The following is a 9,169-nucleotide window of genomic DNA, read 5'->3' as shown; positions in this document are numbered from 1 at the left end:
GACCTGAGCCAAAAATCAAGAGTCAGATGCTTAACTGACTGAGCTGCCCAGGAGCCCCTAATTTGTCCACTTTCTATTCTATTTCATCCCTCTTCTAACATTTGAACATGTTTGTCATGTGACGGTTGCAGAGTTAAATCACAGTGCAAATGTACAAAGTCTCATTAACATAAAAGACATTTCTATTATTATCATATCAGTTATGGAAACAGAAACAGAGGATAAGAAGTCCGGTTCTCTGATTATGACTTTCCCTCAGAATAAACATTCTGTTCAAAATGTCCTGTATTTTTAAAATGGGAAATATGTTTTACCCAGAATTATCTACAAGGTCATATTGAGAAATGTTTGTACAGAGTGTCTCTGCATTTGTTTTATCAACGAGTTATCAGTGACATTAATCTTAAATTGGAGGTCCTGGAATACTGGAATCTGAAGTAAAAAAAAAAAATGATGGAACACTTGTGAGCAGTGTTCTGTACGAGAAAGTGAAAGTCTGGTTTGACATAAAGCTTATGTGAGTACAAAGCTGGTCCCCCAGTCACTGGAGCCTCTTTTTACTTTTCCTTGTTCCCGGTGCCTTCTCTGATCTGGCTTCCTCATCACCCCAATTAGTCCCTTTTTTAGCATCTAGTGGTCAAACACTCCTATTAGGAAATTTTCTGATTCATATAATTTCACTGAAGTGTATTGGAGGGATTAGGTTTTCTGAATTACCTTTCCTATTTGCATCAAGAAATATAAGCTTCAATATAAAGAAACGAAATGCTAATGGTGACATTCCAGCATCGTTTGGGAAAAGGGTGGGGGAGCTGATAGAGGCAGGGGCAGAGCGGAAGAGAGGACAGCGCGTGAGTGGTGGCCCCTGGTGCACGGAGGTGACTACTAAGCCACGTGCACACACAGCCCCTCTTCCTAATCCCCCCTTCTTCCAGCTGATCCCACCTAACTGCATGGTGCTGCCGAAAGAGCTCTGGATTAAGAGTGGGGAGACCCAACATGTAGTTTTAGCTCTGTCTCACTTTATTTGTATGATTCAGACCAGATTTTTTCTTACTTCATTCCCATAGCACCTGTGGGTTCTTTTAACTTAAAAGCAAAAAGGCCTATAGAAAATGAAGAAGAGGCTGCAGTAATAAAAGAGAAGGGTCCTTCCAAAAGAGCAAACATCAAGGTTTAACAGAACACTAGGCTAGTACCTATTACCTGAATTAAAATGTTGGCTTCTGAGACTAACCTTGCAAAATTTCCTTACTGCCCGACACTGTCAAGAGTTCCATTTGTAAATCCAAATGTCATCATTCAAAATGAATTATGATTTCCTGCTCAAGCTCCCACAGAAGCTCCGGGCTGATAACAAATCGCCTGAAAGGGACGATTCCTCTTCCCAAGGGATTTAGAGCCTAACGAAGATGAATAAGATAAGTAAATATTTACTGCTGTTTTAGAAACCAGAAAGCAAACAGCCTAGTGAGTGGGCAGACTTAGCATGAGCATATAGTGATAGTAAGTAATGTGACTATGAAGGTTTTTGAGACACATAACTTATAGGATTTTGTTTGCTCCTTTTATTCGAAGAATCCTAACTTTTTACTCAGGGGTTTGTTATCTATTTATGATTGTGGAATTTCTTTACTAAACAAGGACAACCTTTGCTACTCTACTAAAAGTTTGTAAGTAAAAAGTGTAGAAAAACACAAAAACATAGAAACCCATCTGACCTAAGCACAAACTCGTAAATAACTAAAGCTCTGAAGTGCATCATCAAAAGGCCTTATGATCAGAAAAAGAAAGAAATAGTAGGGTTGGGACAGAAGCTAAGATAATTGGGGGGCACCTGGGTGGCTCGGTCGGTTAAGCGTCCAACTTCGGCTCAGGTCATGATCTCATGGTTTGTGAGTTTGAGCCCCACATTGGGCTCTGTGCTGACAGCTCAGAGCCTGGAGCCTGCTTCAGATTCTGTGTCTCCCTCTCTCTCTGTTCCTCCTCCACTCAAGCTCTGTCTCTCTTTTTAAAAAACAAATAAACATTAAAAGAAAAATAAAAAGCTAAGACAATTGTTGTCTGCAGTGATAGAAAGGACTCAACAAATAGGGACAGGTCTGACCAGGCTTTGGGATATTATTTTATTCTTATGTTTTAAAAAAGTATTTAAAAAAATTTTAATGTTTATTTTTAAGAGAGAGGAGTGGGGAAGGGGCAGAGTGAGGAGGCAGAGAATCTGAATCAGACTCTATGCTGACAGCAGAGAGCCCAATGGGGGGCAAAAATCTGGAATGCTTCACAAATTTGCATGTCATCCTCGTGCAGGGGCCATGCTAATCTTTGCTAGTGTAGGTGTTGCAAGGCAAGTACCTTACATTTTTATAGGAAAGTCGAGGAAGTTTCTTATATGTAAATGATTATAGTTAATTTTGTATTTAGTTTTGATTAGATAATTACTCATTGTAACAAATAGATTTTTTCTCTTTATGAGATGTAGGAGGCTAAAGATGTCTTTACCCTCATTAACTTCTCAAGTTATCTAAAATTCCAAGCTCCAGACACATGTGCCCATGTCTCTGCTTGATATCTCCACCGCTATGTCTTAAAGATACCTCGGACTCAATATGACCCATATTAAAACTACAACCTTTGTCTCTTACCTGGCCGTCTCCTGGTGTCACCTCTTTCAGTGAATAGCATATACATGTCATTGTCATCCTTGACATCTTATCCTACTAGAACTAAAGAGGCCCATCACCAGGTCCACTGATACTTTAAAAATATCTTTAAATCTATACACATTTCACTCTCTCTTTCTTCTCATTGTCACTGCTCCTAATTCAAATTCCAAGGTCTCTTACATTAACCTCTTGATCTGATTTTCCTGTACAACTCTTGCTCCCTGCCCTTGATTTTCCCACACAGGGGACTATGTGAGCTGACTAAGATCTAAGTCTCATCACATTCTCTTTCTTCTTAAAAGCCTCTAAAGGGTACACAGTGCTCTTAAGACAAAGAAGGGAATCCTTAACATGTCCTAGGAAGCTCTGACTGATCTAACTTGAGATCACCTCAGCCCCAGCCCCCTTGTCTACTTTCTTCCTCACTCTTTATTCAAGCTTCCTGGCTTCTTTCCAGTTCTGAATATACCTTGATCCTCACTGTAGGGCCATTCCACTCACTGTTCCCTCTGCCTGGAACACCTCTCACACTTAATAGCTTTTCCCTTACCTTTCAAATTATCCAAATACCTCTTCCTCAGGAAATACTACTCTGACTTGACAAATTGGATCAGATCTGTACATCTTTCATGGCACTTATCACTATTTTTAATTTGTTTGCTTAGATAACCACTGTCCACCTCCCACACAATGAGCTTCATGAGGGACCATGTCTGTTTTCAGTGGTCCTTTTCTTGAGCACCCAGCTTAGTGATTAGCAAGTATTGGGTTGTCAATGTATTGTGGAATGAATGAGTATATGAATGACTGAATGGATGGATGGATGGATGGATGACTAAAAGATCACCATCTTCAGGTGTCAAATAACTAAAGTCATTAAACCAATTTGTTGAGAGTTTTATCATTTCCTAGGAAAAGAGATCCCAAGAGAACGGCATTTGATGCAGTGGGATAGAGAGTGGGAAGTGAATAGCACAGGGCATATTTACAGTTACTTTTGCTATTCCGAGTTTGTTCCCCTTTTCTAAGACAGCATCCTCTTTCTGGAGGACTCTGCTTTTCCTCTATGGTGTGGTTTTGTGGGAATGTGTATCTTTCAATAAATAACAAAAAATCAAATAACCCAATTGAAAAATGGACAAAGGATTTGAATACGCATTTCTCCAGAGAAGATATACAAACGGACACTAAGTTCATGTAAGAATGTTCAAAATCACTAGTCCTTAGAGAGATGCAAATCAAAATGACAATGACATACCACCTTGCACACAATAGGATGACTCTAATCAAAATGACAGACAATAACAAGGGTTGACAAGGATGTGGAGAAACCCGTACCTCTCATACACTGCATGTGGAAATGTAAAATGATGCAGTTACTTTGGAGAACAGTTTGGCAGTTCCTCAAAATGTTCAATGTAGTTAACATATTACTTAGGAATTTCACTCCCTAGGTATCTACCCAAGAGAATTAAAACCATGTGAACATACGTTCACAAAAAAGACTGGTACACAGATATTCATAGCAGTATTATTCATTACAGCCAAAGTGGAAACAGCCCAAATGCCCATCAACTGATAAATGGATAAACAAACTGTAGTCTATCAATGTAATGGAATATTATTTGGCAATAAAAAGGAATGCAGTGCTGATACATTGTACAAACATGGATGAATCTTAAGTACTCTGTTAAGTGAAAGAAGTCAACCACAAAAGACCACACATCATTTGGTTCCACTTATATGAAATGTCTAGAATAGGCAAAGCCATAGACACCAAAGTTAGAACAGTGGTTCTAAAGGCTGGGATGAGGAGAAAAATGGAGAATGATTACCAACGGATACGGGGTTTCTTTCAGGAGTGTTCAGAATGTTCTAAGATAGATTGTAATAATGGTTGCACATCTCTGAGAATGTATTAAAAACTACCAATGGGTACACTTTACTTTAAAGGAGTGAATTTTATGGTAGGGAATTATGCCTCAATTTACTGTTAAAAAATAAAGATGATGTATCAATAAGTGCAAATCTCATAATAGGTACGAGATGTAAGGGTGGCACAGACTGAGGAAAGGAGTGGAACAGAGAAGACTGCATTGGCGAGATGATGTAAATCTGTGAATTACTTCTCTTTCACCCAACCTTACCTGTCAGCACTCTGGGAGTCAGTTCCATCAGGCTCTGACTGCCCAAATACATAAATATTAAAGAATAACAATTGCATGTAGTTTTGACTGGAAAATATGTTCCAGAATGCTCAAGCATATAAATCCAAGAGATTAGGCTTCAGGCAAATCCAATCTACATGGCCAGATTGCTAATAGAGGTCATGATTGCAGTTTGGCTACACCTGAGTTTATTCAATGACGCATTTTTCTTTTCTCTTCAAAGATTCATAAGTACAAGAACCGCCAGGAGCCAAGAACCCCCTCAAACATATTATTTTCACAGGATGTTGAATGAGTAGATATTAGAACCCACTTCACTTATCTGGTTGCTCAGTGTAACCAAAACAATTCAGGTCTCCAAATGTTTGCTCACATACCAAAAACCTAAACAATATTAAGCAGCACACTAAAGACAGGAAGTGCCTTGTGGAAATTGTTGTCAGAACTTTGTTACCACATTAAACTTCCCCAGTAAGAAAAAAAAATGTCTTTTTTCTCAATGCATATACTCAGAAATTATAACAAGAAACTTGCAAATTCTTTATTTTCTCTAATGGACTATATCTGTTTTAAATGGAAAAACGTTTTAGACTGTACATCCCAGAGTTCCTATATACCATTAGCCTAGGGCCTAGTTTTCACTACTGGTTACTTATTAGTACTGGTTCGTCAATCTCATACAATGAGTAAATAATAATTTGCAAACACAATAGGATACAAAGTAGAATTTTTACTGTAACCTAGGAAACTAAAAGCTTGTCAATCATTTCTCCTGTGTACCACTGAATCAAAGAGAAAGGGACAAGAATGAATCGTGACAAAACCCTTCACCACAAATTATACATAAGTTTCATGGCCTTAAGATTTCTGGCAGAAAAAAATGTCACGTCAGAGACCACCGTGACCAGGAAAGAATAGCAGCCTACTGACCAAGAAGAAATGTGTTAGCAGACTGAGTGAGCAATCCTTGGATAATATTGGGAAATCATATTTTGTAATGTAATAGAAGTGTACTGAGTCAGACTCAAGGCTAACCTGTAATGGTAGACTATTAGAAAGCAACATGCACTGCGGACGAGATCCCCACATTTCCACTGACTCATACGGTAGACCATCCACAGGAGGTCGGTCTGCAGTCCAGATACAGGTATCAGTCATTCTCTGCTCTACACAGCTCTGCTGAATGAGAAAAGAGGAAAACAAGATCCTAAAGGTTTGGGGTAGAGAAGGGCAGGAAGAGGCCCTTATGGCAGTCTGCCCACCTGGTAGAGTATTTACAGATAATTAAATATCTTGTATTGTGAATTTTAATTTCCCATTAGTGTTTGCCTTGTGCCATTTAAAAGAATTTTGCTGAGATCTATTTCACTGCAGTGAAGCAGGCATGCCGTAAGGGTCTAGTATCATCAGTTTTGACAAATGGATAAAGTCATGTAACCTACACCCAATTAAAATATAGAACATTTTTATGGCCCCAGAAGATTCCCTTGTGCTTCTTTCTAGTTAGTCTCTTCCCACTCAGAAATAGCTTTGTTCTGATTTCCATTATAAAATAGTTTTCTTTGCTCTATGACTTCATATAAATATTTACTTCTTTACGTCAGGCTCCTTTCACTCTGTATGACGCTGTTGTTTGCATCTATAATTTATTCCATTTCATAGCTAAATGTTACTCCATCGTGTATTTGTTTATTCTTTCTTCCATTAATGGAAACTTAGGCTGTTTCCAGGTTCAGTTTACGATAAACGAAGCTGCTTGTGAATGTTCTTGTAAAAGTCATTTTTGATATGTATTTTTATTTCTCTTGAAATACATTTAATCCTTTCAAATATTACGAGTTTTCCAAAATAGAGATAGTATTTTACACACCCACCAACAATGTATGAGAGTTCTTTTTGCTTTCCACCTTCATCACCATTTGACGATGTTTCCATTTTACCCTTTCTAGTGGCTATGTAATGATTTCGCATGGTGGTTTCAGTTTGCATTTTTTCCCCTATGATTAAGAACACTGTGCACAGTCTCATGTGCCATTCATATATCTCTCCTGTGAAGTATATGTTCAAGTCTTTTCACTATTTTTATATGGGGCTGGTTATCTCTTTATTATTGAAATGTAGGAATTCTTTCTATATGGTGAATACCACTCCTTTTCACAAATTTATGTGTTGCACATGTTTTTCTCTGTTATGACTGTGTATTCATTGCCTTAGTAATGTCTCCTGATGAGCAGTTTTAAATTTTAGATTCAATTTATCATTTTTTAAGTTTTCTTTTATTTCTGTGTCATTTTTAAATTTGCCCAAACCAAATTAATGTGATACATCATATTAACAAAAGAAAGGATAAGAACCATATGATCCTGTCAGTAGATGCAGAAAAAGCATTTGACAAAATACAACATCCTTTCTTAACAAAAATCATCAAGAAAGTTGGGATAAAAGGAACATACTTAAACATCATAAAAGCCATATATGAAAAGCCCACAGCTAATATCATCCTCAATGGGGAAAAACTGAGAGCTTTCCCCATGAGATAAGGAACAGGACAGGGATGTCCACTCTCACCAATGTTGTTTAACATGGCGTTGGAAGTCCTAGCGTCAGCAATCAGATAACAAAATGAAATAAAAGGCATCAAAATTGGCCAAGCTAAAGTCAAACTTTCACTTTTTGCAAATGACTTGATATTCTACATGGAAAACCCAAAAAACTAATACATCAATTCGGCAAAGTCACAGGATACAAAATCAGCATACAGAAATCAGTTGCAAAAGTTTTTATACACCAATAATGAAGCAACAGGAAGAGAGATAAAGAAACTGATCCCATTTACAATTGCACCAAGAACCATAAAATAACTAGGAATAAACCTAACCAAAGATGTAAAGATATGTAGGCTAAAAACTATAGAAAGCTTATGAATGAATTTGAAGAAGACACAAAGAAATGGAAAAACATTCCATGCTAATGGATTGGAGGAATAAATACTGTTAAAATGTCAATACTACCCAAAGCAATCTACACATTCAATGCAATCCCAATCAAAATTGCACCAACATTCTTCTCAAAGCTAAAACAAACAATCCTAAAATTTGTATGGAACCACAAAAGACCCTGAATAGCCAAAGTAATATTGAAGAAGAAAACCAAAGTGGGAGGCCTCACAGTCCCAGACTTCAGCCTCTACTACAAAGCTGTCATCACCAAGACAGTATGGTATTGGCACAAAAACAGAACATAGGCCAATGGGATAGAATAGAGAACCCAGAACTGGACCCAAAAATGTATGTCCAATTAATCTTTGACAAAGCAGGAAAGAGTATCCAATGGAAAAAGAGTCTCTTTAGCAAATGGTGCTGGAAGAACTGGACAGCAACATGCAGAAGAATGAAACTAGACTACTGTCTTACACCATACACAAAAAGAAACTCAAAATGGATGAAAGACCTGAATGTGAGACAGGAAACCATCAAAACCCTAGAGAAGAAAGCAGGCAACAACCTCTTTGACCTCAGCTGTAGCAATTTCTTACTCAACACATCTCCAAAGGTAAGGGAATCAAAAGCAAACATGAACTATTGGGACCTCATCAAGATAAAAAGTTTCCGCACTGCAAAGGAAACAATCAACAAAACTAAAAGGCAACCAACAGAATGGGAAAAGATATTTGCAAATGACATATTGGATAAAGGGCTAGTATCCAAAATCTATAAAGAACTTACCAAACTCAAAACCTGAAAAAACAAATAACCCAGTAAAGAAATGGGCAGAAGACATGAATAGATGCTTTTCGAAGAAGGCATCCAGATGGCCAACAGACACATGAAAAGATGCTCAACATCACTCACCATCAGGGAAATACAAATCAAAGCCACACTGAGATACCACCTCATGCCAGTCAGAGTGGCTAAAATGAACAAATCAGGAAACTACAGATGCTGGTGAGGATGTATAGAAAGGGGAATGCTCTGCACTGTTGGTGGTAATGCAAACTGATGCAGCTACTCTGGAAAACAGTGTGAAGGTTCCTCAAAAAATTAAAAATGTAACTACAGTATGACCCAGTAATAGCCCTACTAGGAATTTACCCAAGGGATACACGAGTGCTGATGCATAGGGACACGTGTACTCCAATGTTTATAGCAGTACTTTCAACAACAGCCAAATTATGGCAGGAGCCTAAATGTCCATCAACTTATGAATGGATAAAGAAGTAGTGGTTTACATATACAATAGAATACTACTTGCAGCAATGTGGATGGAATTGGAAGGTATTATGCTGAGTAAAATAAATCAGTCAGAAGAGGACAGGTATCATATGTTTTCACTCAT

At 37.8% G+C, this 9,169-nt stretch overlaps 1 pseudogene; it reads right to left on the bottom strand.

The window, feature by feature from the left end:
• Nucleotides 1-2,265: 2,265 nt before the first annotated feature.
• Nucleotides 2,266-2,360, bottom strand: LOC144230976 (U6 spliceosomal RNA; annotated as a pseudogene).
• Between the last annotated feature and the right edge of the window lie 6,809 nt (nucleotides 2,361-9,169).

Source organism: Crocuta crocuta, unplaced genomic scaffold (genome assembly GCF_008692635.1).
Source record: "Crocuta crocuta isolate KB4526 unplaced genomic scaffold, BGI_CrCroc_1.0 scaffold3, whole genome shotgun sequence".
Classification (NCBI taxonomy): domain Eukaryota; kingdom Metazoa; phylum Chordata; class Mammalia; order Carnivora; family Hyaenidae; genus Crocuta; species Crocuta crocuta.
Note: the sequence above shows the minus strand (reverse complement) of the source record. Positions and strands in the feature narration are given on the sequence as shown.